Raw genomic sequence first — 15593 nt, 5'->3', positions numbered from 1 at the left:
CACTACTAAATAGCCCAAAATTTTCCAAAAAATATCTAAAATAAATGTTGAAATTTCTTTCCTTAAAAAAAACAAAACAATTTTTGTATGATTTAAATTTATTGCCAAAAATAACTTAAATAAGATTAATAAGGGTCCGTTTGGTACGTGTATTTAAAAACATGTCTTTAGTTTTTAAATAACATTACACGTATTTTCACACATTTTTTTCATCCACACATAATTTCAAAAAAATTGAAAAATGTTGTTTAAACACACTTACCAAATGGGCTATTAAGAGGGCATTTGGTCACTCATTTTAAACACTAGTGTCCAAAATCAAAAAAATGCGTTTGGTGGACCATTTGTGTTCTGACGCATTTGGAAAATATTGTTCAAAAACTCATGTTTAAAACCCATGTTTTGAAATCACCTCCGACCTGTTTTTAAACAACAAACATAGTGTTCAGTGGCAATTAGGTAATTATTTGAACACTATTATGGGCCCACCTAGTCAGCTTTTTTTTGAAGTATTGTCTCCTCTCTTCTTATCATATCTTCCCGCCGAATCCTTTGCACCTGGCACCAAGATCTTCATCTCACCCACGCAGTCAGAGCAACCTAGTAGCATTAATCTCACCTACTTCCATAACTCCCCTCACCAACTCAGCGCCATTAATCCTCACCCACACAGTCAAAGCAACCCAGCGCCATTTATCTCTCACTTTTTGACTTTTTTTTCTCTGTTTCTTTACCATCACCAAAACTAAAAGAGGTAATACGAAGGTAATGTACCATTCATCTCTCTCTCTATTTGGTTCTCAAAGAATACTTTGTTGAGTTGCGGTTTTGTTTTTATTTCATTTCAAATCTTGTACAATAAATCCTCACCGACCCATCTCCATTAATCCTCGCCGACCCATTCAAAAACGTCTTCTACACACTCTCAGCTTACACCACATCACCAACCTTAGTCAATCACAATAACCCCTTGCTCAGAATCATAATTCCATGCCCAACTACCCTTAATCCTTGTAGAGATCCCACCCTCACCTACAAAGCTTTGGTGCTAACCAAAAGCCAAACTCACACAATGCGAAGGGCTTGGTCAGGTAAATATTTGTAATTTTCTTAATTTCTTTTGCAGCTTTCTTTCACATCCCAATCTAACTCATATCAGTTGACATTAATCCAACTTAGGGCTTATTTAATCCCACATCTTCATTCAGATGGAAGCCTCATCCTCCTCCACCTCTCTCGTGCCATACAGAGCATCAGTGCCCTCCTTTGCTTCCTCCTCTCACTGTGTTCCCTTACTGGTAGGTCTGCCTAAATGTAAACTGTTATAATTTCGTAGGTAGTGAATCATTTGTTTGCTTGTTCTGTTATAATTTTGTATCTAGGTCATGCATTTTGTCTTCATTTTGTTGCCTTTAAATCCTTAAGATCAGTAGGTGTAAGTGTAACTGTAAACTGTAAACATGTATCTTTTTATTTCAAAAGAATGAAGGGCATAAAGTTAGGTACTTGGGCCATTCTCCCTTACCCACTGCTTCAAAGGAATAATCCATCTTTCTTATAGTACCTCTAAATTTGTAATTGATGCACTATATAAGTAAACATGATGTACTTAATAATCCCTTTCATTTGACAAAATTTTAAGGTATGATGGAATACAATATTTTAAAAATTAATTGTACTTATATCATATGTATTTATTAAGCAAAAAAAAAATCCCAATTGTAAGAGGCAAAATTTTAAGCCAATTATAAAATGCCACATTAAAATTTAGTGGCAAAATCCAAATTAATGTCATTAAATTAATTAAATTAGATAATGACATGTGTCATCCAAATTGACATCACACTGGCATATCAAAATTTGCCACATGTCATTTGGCCAACAAGATAAAGATAAACTTCCTATTCAAAATTTATGGATAATTATCTTTATTAAAATAAACTAAATAGAGATAATGATTTATCTTTGTTGATTATTATCTTTATCAAAATATGATATAGATAAATAGAGATAATTATCTCTAAGAGGAATTTGGGCTAATCAAAAGTCTACTACATATTTTCAAGCATATCAACTCAAAGTAGAGCTTATCCTCTAAAATCACTATAAATAGAGAACATCCTCTCTCATTTTAAGAAGAGGAAGTTTTTCAAGAGTCCTAGGCTCTGGAGAAATTCTGTCTCAAGAATTTTTGAAGAACTTAAAGAACATTTGAAGAACTTGAAGAACATTCGAAGGGCTTGAAGAACTTGAAGGACAACAAATCTCTAACAAGCTTAAAGCCAGAGATTCGTTATGAAGACCATTTGATCCATCTTTCAACCAAATTGAGGAAAGTTTCGCGTTTGAGTCAAGACTATAAAGAAGATAGAATCAGAGGAGCATTTGTCAAAACTGAGATTGAACTCATTACTTGATTAATACAAAAAATATATTTGTAGAACTCATTTTTTTTTTCAATTTGTTTGATTTTTCTTCAATTGAGAAATTTGTGTTTACACCAATTAAGCTCCATAATGTGTTCAGAACTACTTGTTTCCATGCCCAAATAGGAATGTCCACATTCTACTCTATGCTGCTCTTTGGCTCTCTTGCTGTATAATAATCTAATTAGATCATTTTTACCCTTGTTACCTCCCCCCTCCCCCTTCTTTTTTCCTAAAAAATAAACAGTAAGGTTAGCCATTATCCCAACAAAGAGTAAGTAGATGTATGGATAAAGATGCTCTAAATACCAGTTTCTTTTTTTCCCAACAAGTTTTTTCCTTCTAATTTGCATCATTGGGCTGTTTATTTACAAAACTAAAGACTTCCTTTTATGTACTCAGAAGAGGTTCTCCTTTTATTGCACTAATAATACACTAACTATCTGTAAGTTGAAAATGTGGAGTGAATAATCTTAGCTTTTGTTTACTATAAGATTAAATAACATGAGTCCTGCCAAGGAATTATAAGAACGATTGTTGTTGATATAAGTTACTGATCTCAGATTGTTGTTGATATTTCTGTCTATACTACTCCGTTATAATTACTAGACTTTTTATATGTTCTTCAAATGTGCAAATTCTTGTTAATCCACTTTGATGGTAAACTTGCAGCCACTTAAATTATTGGGTTCTCTTATCATATATGATCATTTATGGTCCTTGGCCTTGCTTATATTAAAATTCAGAAAATCTATCTTAAAATTTCCAGATTTAGACCTTAGTTTCTCTTATATGCCTGCTGCTTGGTACTTTTAGTGAGTAGGAAGTTAATGATTTTTAATCCGTATCATACAATTTCAAATGACGACTCTGTAAGTATACCAAAATTTATTTAGATGGAAGAGAGAACAACTGATGCCGAGGATAGGAAGTTGTGGCCTTCCGCAGTCGAGAAACATTTCATTGATATATTGTTAGAAGAGGATGCTAAAGGGAATATACCCCAAGGCCATTTCAAGACTGGAACTTAGACAACCGTTATGGATGAGTTTAACAAACGCACGAATAAAAATTACAACAAGACACAACTTACACAAAAATATTAACGAATGAAAGGTCGACACCGCACATTCTCCCAGCTTATCGGACGTACAGGAATGGGATGGGACCCCATTTCAAATACGGTGGCGGCTAGTGAGGAAGCATGGGCTATTGCATTTGCAGTAAGTCCTTTAACATACTCCAAACAAAATTTATTACAATTAGCTATATGCATGGTTTATGGCTGTAACTAAAATGACGCTGAAATCTACCTTGTGTTCATAATAGCATGGCCCATCTTTTAAACACTGAATGTGTTCACAACTAAAAAAGAGAAGAAAATCATAAACAAAAATGTTTATAAGGACCAGCACTATGTTGTAAGTGTATATACGTATCTAAAAAGCAGTTTGCTAGATCTTTGTTTACCTTTCCCTGCATATGAAGAATATGGGGTTTATTAAATGGTTGCTATATAAATAGTGTGCTGAAATAGTTTTTTTGTAGCATTTTCTTATGATGATGCTCTTAGAAATGGAATAAAATTTGATCTAATCTAAGGGGTTTATTTCTGTACAATATATGTGTGATTTTGGTATAAAGTTAAATTTTGATGAAATGCTGTTACCCTTTCTGTGTTTGGTATCTAAGAGTGGATGGTTATTATAGGGTTATTATAATTACCCATCTTATTTGTATTGGATTTTATATGAATAAGTCATCTAACCTAATATATATGGTTGTTAATAGGTCAATCATAAATTCAAGAAGTTCAAGAAAAAGGGGAGCAACACTACGAGCTATTGGGTAGACTTTCAATTCAAACACAGCCACGGGTTTCCTCCAAATATCATTTGCCCAACTAGCTCCCAACAGTGATGAAGAGAGAGAGCTGGATGCAACCTTCCTATCAACGGGGGTGCATGTCAATGTCAACACCGATAGTGTGGACGACATGGAGGAGCTGGCCACATCGAGTGAAGCCTAAAGCTAGAGGCAAGCTGAAAAGCGGCCAGCTGAACCGTCTCATTCAAGTGGAAAAAGGAAGAAAGGGCACTCCCTTGAAACTATGACTGAGACAATTTGGGGGTTTACTGACATGAGGAACCGGAGGGGAAAAAAGTGCACCAACATTGGAGAGTTTGGTGTGGGGGGTTACACTGAGTCAGTTACACAAGCTGTAATACTACTCAACCAGCACGCTGATGTGGATCATGTCACATATTGCAAGGTCATGCAGGAGCTTCATAACACCAAGAGTAGAGCTACTTTTTTTGCTATGACAGTCGATAGAAGAAGGACTTAGATTGAGTTTATTGGGGGTGGACTGTAGTAGTGGTGGGGGTGGTAGATGGTGTGCGCCGTGTAGATAGCCTAAGAAGTTAATTAGTACTCTTATTTTGCTTTAATGTGAATAGGCAAAGTCTATATTATGTTAATATTTTGGACAATGGTTGCATGCTGCCTTCCTTTATTATGTTAAATGCTTTGGACATCTATGCTACTTATGTAAGAAATATGTTTGTGGTTGTCGTCTCTTCTATGAATTGCTTTGTTTGGTGACATATATATATATATATATATATATATATATATATATATATATATATATATATATTAGAAAAATCTGATGTCTTTTTTACGGAATTTCTATGGTACACACAGTAACATCTATATATATATATATATATATATATATATATAGTGCTTCTAGCAACATATTGACTTACTTATATATACACGCAGAATTATATACTCATTTGTGCAGAATTATATGCTCACTTATGCAGAAATATATATATATATATATATATATATATATATATATATATATATATATATATAGTATGACTTATATATGCATACAGCAATATATACTCATTTATATATATACTCACTTATGCAGAAATATATATAGCATGACTTAGCAGAAAAGATAGTTTTTTTGGGTAACATTAATTGCCGATGGTGATTTCGGAGTATCATGATGCGATAACTTCTACTAAGTGGGAAAATTACACAGGCAATCGTGATTGAGTTTTTTGAGAATAGATTGTAAATATGGATAACATGGAACTGTAACTGTTGTTGATGTTGTTGGCTTCTTTTCCTCGCTTTTTAGTTCAGCTTCAAAATAGAATCCTTTGTGTTTTGGTTGGTCTTTGAATTAGTTGTCATCACTAGGAACATTTTTGTTTTGTTTTTGTCATTTCATCATTTCGTCATGTTTCATATGATGGTAACCCACTATTCTCTTCGAATAGGAACACCATTTTCATTTTATAGTGTCGCAGTTAATCATGTTGGTTTTCTTTTATTTATAGGTATTGTGGCAATTAACTTGAAACTTTTTTTTGGAAAGAAATTGTTGGTAAAAGATAGTAAATGTATTATTTTCCATGGAAAATAATATAGTGGCAGAGGAATGCAAGGCATGGAAGAAACCCATAATAAATCATATCTACATTGTGCAATCTGTTGTACTCAAAATTCTTCAAAGTGCGGTTCCGACCAAATTAGTGACTATGACTTGATTTATAGGTCTGCCCAATTTTGTGTGAAGTTGATAATTTTCTGCATGATAATGTAAGATGTACTATAGCCAAACTTTGGATAACATCAATTTCAAGGGAATATAATGCTCGGGCACAGCGAGTGATGTCGGAGTATCGTGATGTGATAACTGCTGTTATGTGGGCAGATTACACAGGCAACTGTGATTGAGCTTTTTGAGAATAGATTTTAAATGTGGATAACATGGAACTGTAACTGTTGTTGACATTGTTGGCTTCTTTTCCTTGCTTTTTAGTTCAGTTTCAAAACAGAATTCCCTGTGTTTTGGTTGGTCTTTGAAATAGTTGTCATCACTGGGAACATTTTTGTTTTTGTTTTTTGTTTTTGTCATTTCATCATGTTTCATATGATGGTAACCCATTGTTCTCTTCGAGGGGAAACACCATTTTCATTTTATAGTGTCGCAGTTAATCATGTTGGTTTTCTTTTATTTATAGGTACTATGGCAATTAACTTGAAACTGTTTTTTGGAACAAAATTGTTGGTAAAAGATAGTAAATGTATTATTTTCCATGGAAAATAATTTAGTGGCAGAGGAATGCAAGGCATGGAAGAAACCCATAATAAATCATATCTACATTGTGCAATCTGTTGTACTCAAAATTCTTCAAAGTGCAGTTCCGACCAAATCAGTGAGTATGACTTGATTTATAGGTCTGCCCAATTTTGTGTGAAGTTGATAATTTTATGCATGATAATGTAAGATGTACTATAGCCAAACTTTGGATGACATCAATTTCAAGGGATATATAATGCTCGGGCACAACGAGCGATGTCGGAGTATCGTGATGCGATAACTGCTGCTATGTGGGCAGATTACACAGACAACCGTGATTGAGCTTTTTGAGAATAGATTGTAAATGTGGATAACATGGAACTGTAACTATTGTTGACATTGTTGGTTTCTTTTCCTTGCTTTTTAGTTCAGTTTCAAAACGGAATCCCCTGTGTTTTAGTTGGTCTTTGAAACAGTTGTCATCACTGGGAACATTTTTGTTTTTGTTTTTGTCATTTCGTCATGTTTCATATGATGGTAACCCACTGTTTTCTTCGAGTGGGAACACCATTTTTATTTTATAGTGTCGCAGTTGATCATATTGGTTTTCTTTTATTTATAGGTACTGTGGCAATTAACTTGAAACTATTTTTTGGAAAAAAAATTGTTGGTAAAAGATAGTAAATGGATTATTTTCCATGGAAAATGATGTAGTGGTAAAGGAATGCAAGGCATGGAAGAAACCCATAATAAATCATATCTACATTGTGCAATCTGTTGTACTCAAAATTCCTCAAAGTGCAGTTTCGACCAAATCAGTGATTAGGACTTGATTTATAGGTCTGCCCAATTTTGTGTAAAGTTGATAATTTTCCGCATGATAATGTAAGCTGTACTATAGCCAAACTTTGGATAACATCAATTTCAAGTAAATATAAAACATTTTCAACTTCAAGAAAAATGTCAATGAAAATTGGAACATTCATGGAGTAACTTACTAACTGTTAATCCAATAACATACGATTATAAAAGTACTATTAAGCCAATAACATAATTTTGTAAGAGACAAGAGTTAGCCCCATACATACACCTAGCACTAGCAAAATGGATAACTCAAGATTGTCCAAAAATAATACACAGCTCATCAAGATCATGAGGAGTCAGTAGTACATAATAAGATAATATGGTTACACAGCATGAACGAACACATCATCATAACAATTTGGTTTACACCATTGTCATAGTTAGCAGTAATGCAAGCGCGGTGCATAACAAACACCATCCAATGAAAATAATCTTGACCATTTTTTTTTGTCTGATCTAGGGAGTGGACCTTGTCATGCATGACTCTCAATTCCTCTCACAATACACATAGCTCTTCTTGTAATTGCTAGAAATCCTCTGCATATGAAAATGACGTCTTCAAGGGAATACACCATTGAAAAAACCCATATGTGTCCTTTGGGCAACATTGGAAAGGCTTGTACTGGTTCTCATTTCGCTTATCCGAAATCCTCACGCTTGCTCTTAAGCCATAGAAATAGTTGGAATTTTGGAACTGAAGGCCATCGTCAATATCCTCATGCATTGCGTCTGACATCTGCAAGAAGAAGCCACAAACCTTCTTACTTACACATTATAAACGTAATCGACACTATAAAACAACCATTTGAACATGCTATCAATTCATGCAACAAAAACTATAATAACATATCCAAGCAGACCCTATGGCTATGCAATTTCCTATAACTGTTTTCAAAATTTTGGTGCAAGATTAATACAAACTTTCAAAATTTTTAAATAGAAAACCATCATTCACAGAACCAGAACAGAGAAAACCAAAAGTACTCCTAAACCTCACAAAACCTTTCTTTTGATCACTATAATTGAGGAATTGGCCTCAACAGCACCACATTATCTCCATCATATCCAAATTGAATTCAACAAAATTCAGTCAAACCTATCACAAAATCATCAGATTCAGCAAGCTTAAATTCATGAATAATTAAACTAAACCCAATCAAGTAAAACTAACAGTAAAAATTCACTAATGGAAACTAAAAATCAGGTATGGAGAATTTCATATTAGCTTAAAAATCACACTCAAAAGACCCTCAAATTTCAAACAACAAGCGAGCAACATTGGAGCTTGGTAGCTGAGAAACCATAGGAAACACCACAAGAAACTATATTAATTTAGAGTTCATTGGATTTGTTAGACTTATTTTTATTTATTTTTTATTTTAATCTTCCGATGCTTTCTCGGCAACCAAATAGAGTGTTAAGAAAAATGAAAAAATCGAATGGGTTGTAAATCAAATATTGTTTCAACAGCAAAATATTTTGAGAAAACCCTTCCAGATTTTGAGAATGTAGGGTGTGTATGTTTGGATTGTAAATCAAATATTGTTTCAACAGCAAACAAAGAACAGAAAAAATGGATTTTCCAGATTGGTGAGGAAAAAAAAAAGTGAGAAATTTGTGAGTGAAGAAGGAATTGTTTAGTCTTTAGAAAAAAACCCATTGACAAGCAAGGTGAAAGTGAGATTCGAACCTGGATCTTGGAGTGATGGTTCGGCGGCAAAAAAAAGCTCGAATAGTTCTTGGGTCTTAGAGTGCTGACAGTGGAGATTGGGTTTTTTGAAGCGTGAAGCCCAGCCGTGGATCTTTTGAGGCGTCAATAGAGATGAAGACTATGCGATGGTAGTGGTTTTCTACTCTCAATGAAGAGAAGGGATAAAGAAGGAAAGAGAGGAGTGCACGAGAATATGATCTTTATTTCGTACGGATTTAAAAAAAATGTTTATTTCATACTTTGGTCAGCTTTTTTTACAAAATTAAACACACATACCAAATACATATTTATGTTTTTTGAATAACGAAACGTGTTATTTAAATCATGATATCAAACACATTTTTTTTTGTTTTATAAACACTAAAAACACGTTTTTCAAAAATACCTTTTAAACCACAGTTTTCACATCTTTTTAAACAACAATTTTTGAACTTTATGACCAAACAAGCCCTAAGTTTCTTTTTAAGTTGACACAATCTCTCTCTTTTTTTTTTTTTTTTTTTTTGAGGGGGCTGTTGGCACAATCTGTATGCACCTATTCCCCAAAACAAATAAATAAATAAAAATATGTGTGCTGCTACATTCAACACGTTTAATTGTTCCCATTAAAAAAGAAATGTCTAATTTTGTTTTGCTAATAATCACTCATTAACATTGTGTTTAAATTGAAGATGGAGTAAATGTTGACGGTGCTATTTTTAGCTCCATGCATTTCTTAGGGATTTGGGATGGACTCAGAATTTTAAGTTAGCGGAGACTAGAATAGAAAGAGAAAAAAAGCTCCAAATAGACATTTATATAGTATTAAAAAATTATAAATACATAAAATCGTTGTTTCTAAATACATTAAGATGCAATCATCTACTAAAAAAGAAAAAAAAATAATGTTTTTTTCAATACTAAACTAGCTAGGATTATTTTAAAATTAGAGCATCTACAGTAGTTGTGCTAAAATTTTTTAGTTTTTAGTATCCCAAAAAGGGATTCAGATCTTCTAGATTTCTTAGGGTACTCTACCAAATAAATTTCCTTAAATCTTAATCATTCTTTAATGATTTAATGGTCTAGATTTTGCAATGTCAGCGTTCCACTAATAATAATATTAATTGTTTTGTTTGTAATATTATTATTTTATTTTAAGAATATTATTAGTGGAATGCTGACATGACAAAATCTAAATCATTAAAGAATGGTTAGAATTTAAGGAAATCTATTGGTAGAGTACCCTAGGAAATCTAGAGGATCTGAATCTCCCAAAAAAATTACTTTATCTATTTTACCATATCACTTTACAATACACCCAATATCAAACATTCTATTTTTTATCATTTCATTTAAAATAATATAAACAACTCATTAAAATAGTAAGGAAGTGAGTGAATTTGAGTTTTTTAATTGAAGGAAGAGATATAATCTTAATAAAATATTGTATTTTATTTTTAACAACTTGCTATAGTCAACTGGCATTTTTACCAGTTTACTGTAGTTGCAAAAAATTTAGTTTTAACTTCTTCAATAACACATGATTTTTTTTGTTCTTTGGTGGTAAAATAATTTTTTTTACTAAAATACAATCACCATTGTGAATATTTTTATTTTTTTTGTTAAGGTTTTGGGTTGGATAGTTGTTATTTAGGTTAAGCTATAACTAAACTGATTAGGGAGAAGGTGTCCCAACTACAAAAATGAAATATAGATGACTAAAAACAAAAAAATTGGACCCAAGGGGGCCCGAGCCCTAACCTGGGTCTATCCTTGTTGAGGATGGGGGTTGTAGTATGGGATCATGCAGGGCAAGTTGAAGTAGCTTTGAGCAGAAATTTTCATAAACCATTTGGACAGCTTGAAGTTGAAGCCATGGCTTTGGATGAAGGTGTCTCCATTGCATGGGACATTGGTGTTAGGGATGTAATATTTGAATGTGATTATCAAATAATTTTTAATGCAGTCATGGGCAATAGCAAACCTCTAGCCATTGTGGCTAATATTATTTGGGGGATCCATAAAAAAATACAGGACTTCAAAGGAGTGCAATTCTACCACATAAAGCGACAAAGGAATCATTTTACACATGTTTTGGCTCAATATGCCAAAGGTGTCTCTAAGTATGTAACTTGGACAAAGAAATATTTTAATATCTTGAAGCTACTTTGGCTCATGATAAATTGAATTTCTCTTCTTCTTAATGAAAAATTACCGTATTTCTTATAATAAAAAATATGAAGATGGAGTGTTTAATTAACCATATATGTATGTTGTTTAGTTTTCAAGTGAATGGTGGAAAGGGTTTGACAAAATTTATGATCTTTCCTTGTTTATTTTTTAAATGGAGGGAGGAAGAAGAGTTTTAATTGTTTTGGTATCGTTTTTTTAAATGATATTTACAAGTTATAACATGAGAGAGTGATTTGGAATTGGAGGAATTCTACTTTATTAAATATTTTAGACTATCAATTTTGTATGTATAATATTTATTTATTATTATTTCTTTAATTTGAACAAAAGAAGGATATGAATGTCAATTTATTTGATGTTTTATCATTTTATTTAATTCTCATTCTAAAATTTAAAACATCCAAGCCAATGCAATAATTATTGTATATATTTACATTCTTAGGTTTTAAAACATCCAATAAGGGGAGGGGATAATCTTTCTCTTTTGTTCTAATATCATTCCTCTTTATATTCACTACTCTTTTCTCCTTCAAAACTTCCAAACATACTAATAAGAATGGAATTGGTTGTGTAAAAAAATTAAATAATAAAAACCTAATTGTATCATTAAAACCAAAAACAAAAACTACTTTCCTATTTTTATCTTCTATGCTACTATTAAAGAGGTTTTTCCTATTTGAGACCCTTAATTTTGTGATTCAAAAATACCCTTACTGTTGGAAAAACATATGTTTTTACTGCATACAAAACATGCACAATGGAAAATTAATGAATTTACTTCATTCACAATAGATAACATATACTATGTAAATTTCAGAATTTAAGAACAAGAGAGCATACCTTGGTGCGGTGAAATTCAAAACTAAAGATTAGAAGTACTCGAGAATACTTTTAATCTTTACTCTAATTCCACTTATGCCCAAGAAGTGTGATCTCTTAATCAGTTTACACGTATGTGTTCAAGGGAGAATAAGAAAGTGACTTACACTCACATACACATCATTTCATTCATTCTGAAAACCTTATGAAATTCCGTACATTTCTCTCCTTATATATAACTAATTGTCTAATTGGGCTAGCCTTTTGAGCCATTCCAATTGGGCTTTAGTATGTGGCTTGGAGTGGGACTAAAAAGGAACAAATAAGATTCTAGCTCCAATGGGTCTTAGGATTTTATATCAACTCTTGACAAGTCCAAAGTTACCATTAATTATATTTAATACCATTATATAAATATAATTACACTCTAAGTTTTATTAATAAATTATATCCAAAGACTTTATTATACATGCAACCTCTTCTTTAAAATATTCGTAGTAATACAAAGTCATGAAAGTTGACTGTCACTTTGAAGATTACTACATCTTAATCTTTGAATACTCGGTTTAATCCTTTAAGTTATTCATCATATATTTATGAAATCCAATTTCATAAATATATACTTTAGTAACTTCTTACTGAAGTGGTTATGCCTAACACTCTGAATAACCAAATTCATTAAACTTATTACAAGAGAATATCTTATATATCCATTGAGAGATTATGAATTCCATCTTATGAATATATGTTCCATCAACATTAAATGCAGCTACCCAACATACTGAGATTTTGATCGTGATTTTAGACCTCACTTCTGATATATTATAGCAACCTACACTTCATGATCAAGTTCATTATTTTTTTAGAATTAAAAGTTCAAATAAATAGAAGCCGTGAAATTTATTATTCAATTGATAGTCATTGGTAGAATAATAAATCTCACAGTGGTCTAATTCAATATGTCTTAACTCTTAAAACATATCAACATATCAACTACGAGTCTCCACTTCCATGATCAAGACAAATCATCTTAGTTGATATGTTATAGTCTTCGCAGATGAAATGCCCAATTTCATCACCGATTACGGACTGAAATTCTGAATTTACAAAGAATTTGTAATTTATATATTCTGTGACTAAATCATATACTATGCATCTCATGGATTATGATAATGTCCCATTAGTTCATTTATAAATAGTCTCATATAATTAAACAGTTTAATTATTTATGGCATGCCAATAAATTGGATTTTAGGGCACAAATCCTAACAATTATTTTTTTAGAATTAAAAGTTCAAGTAAATAGAAGTCGTGAGATTTATTATTCAATTGATAGTCATTGGTAGAATAATAAATCTCACAGTAGTCTAATTCAATATGTCTTAACTCTTAAAACATATCAACATATCAACTACGAGTCTCCACTTCCATGATCAAGATAAATCATCTTAGTTAATATGTTATAGTCTTCGCAGATGAAATGCCCAATTTCATCACTAACTACGGACTGAAATTATGAGTTTACAAAGAACTTGTAATTTATATCTTCTGTGACTAAATCATATACTATGCATCTCATGAATTATGATAATGTCTCATTAGTTCATTTATAAATAGTCTCATATAATTAAATAGTTTAATTATTTATAGTATGCCAATAAATTGGATTTTAGGGTACAAATCCTAACAATCTCCCACTTGCCCTCAAAGACAATTTACCATATATTCGACAATTTACCATATATTCAGTCAGATTTATAGGCATAAATTATCTTTTCTAATATTACTTCTCATGTACTCATATCTCTCTTATGAGATAATACTTACGCTTAATGTGTATCTTCACTATCTAGGATGAATACATATCTTGAAGTCCAACTTCATGAATCACAATCGAACTACAAGTCAGTATTTGTACATCCAGTAACTATCAAAACCCCACTTTGGTGGATTAGCATATAATCCTTCGTTCTCCTAAGATATTTGAGTATATGCTTTACTCTCACTAAATTAAGTGATCTTGGATTCAATTGATATTTGCTTACCATGCCTACCGCAAAATAGATATTTAGTCTAGTATATAGCATAACATAAAGATTTACTATCGATATGGTATAAGGATCCGTCTTAAAATGCTATTCCTTTTATAAAGAAACTTCAAATTTAAAGGAAAGAATAATTTCTTGAAGTATTATATGTTATACTTAGCTATAATTTAATCTATTTAATCCGTTTGAGATAGACCCAACATCCTAATTTTTGAATTTTAGCAAAATTTAATTTTTAGGATGTGACTAGTCTTTCCCAAGTACTTTATATCAAATTAGACTATACAACAAAAAACACTATTAATGACAATAACTCTATATCATTCTAAATTATTAGAATGTCATCAACTTACATTAAGAAATTTATTATTCTATATAGCTTTTACACACATAAGATCTTCTAATACTTGATCAAAATCAAACAATTTGATTGCAAAATCAAACAATTTGATTGCTTGATCAAAGATGATATTTTATGATTCAGATGCTTGCTTTAGTCTATAAATGAAATTTAAGCAACTTGCATACTAAACGCTATTGATTCTTTGCTATGAACAAGTCTAGTTACATCATATAGATGTCTTCCTCAAGATAGCTACTAAAAGAAGCTTTCTTGATATCTACTGTCATATTTCATCCAAATGAAATATAATGGATAAGAGAATCTAGATAGAGTCAAACTTGACTATTGGTGAAAAAATCTTTTCATAAACAAACCATTTCTTTTTATATAAATCTTTTTGCTATTAGTTTTGATTTTGAAGATTTGTACCTTCAAATCTATCAATCTCATTTTCTTGTAGATCTATTTGAGAATAATAGGCTTAATGCCATTAGGCACCTCTATAAGTTCTAGACTTTAAATAAAAGTTAATTCTATTCACATAACCCTGATCTAGTAATCTATATTCATATCATCTATTACCTTTACATAGGACCAATGATCAAATTCATATCTTTGTGGAATAACTTCAAAAGATTATCCCATAAGTATGAATTTATTTGGTAATTAATAATCCTCCCACTACGATATTGTACTGGTGCACTAGCTATATATATAGAATAATGCCTTATGCTGTATCTAATACAAACATCTCATTTCTAAATGTATTTTATAGTTTTTTTTTACAACAAATTATGACATTTTTCTTCTAGACCAATTCTACGTTTAGCTTTAAGATTACAAGTACCTTGTCATCTTTATGACTACTAAAATAATCTTCCGCAATTCCTTTTGGATACCCAACATAAATATACATTTTCTACCTTTTGATTCCAATTTGTCAGACTTTCTTTCTAGCACAAGTGCTGGACATTTCCAAAAGTGAAAGTATCATATACTAGGTTTTCACCCAATCCACAATTTAACAAATGTCCTAGGAGCAAGCTTTTGAAATCAATTTTAGAAAATGTATAGAAATAATTAGAGTATATTTCCA

The 15593-nt window shown here is 31.6% G+C and overlaps 1 long non-coding RNA gene across 1 annotated transcript; it reads left to right on the top strand.

Annotated features, from left to right (window-relative positions):
- The first annotated feature begins 845 nt into the window (after nucleotides 1–845).
- On the top strand, nucleotides 846–4875 carry LOC142642049 (uncharacterized). Its single transcript, XR_012845574.1, has 3 exons — nucleotides 846–1091; nucleotides 1180–1298; nucleotides 4218–4875. It is a non-coding gene; the product is annotated as an uncharacterized LOC142642049 (long non-coding RNA).
- The last annotated feature ends 10718 nt before the right edge of the window (nucleotides 4876–15593 follow it).

The sequence above is a fragment of the Castanea sativa genome, chromosome 7 (genome assembly GCF_040712315.1).
Source record: "Castanea sativa cultivar Marrone di Chiusa Pesio chromosome 7, ASM4071231v1".
Lineage (NCBI taxonomy): Eukaryota > Viridiplantae > Streptophyta > Magnoliopsida > Fagales > Fagaceae > Castanea > Castanea sativa.
Note: the sequence above shows the minus strand (reverse complement) of the source record. Positions and strands in the feature narration are given on the sequence as shown.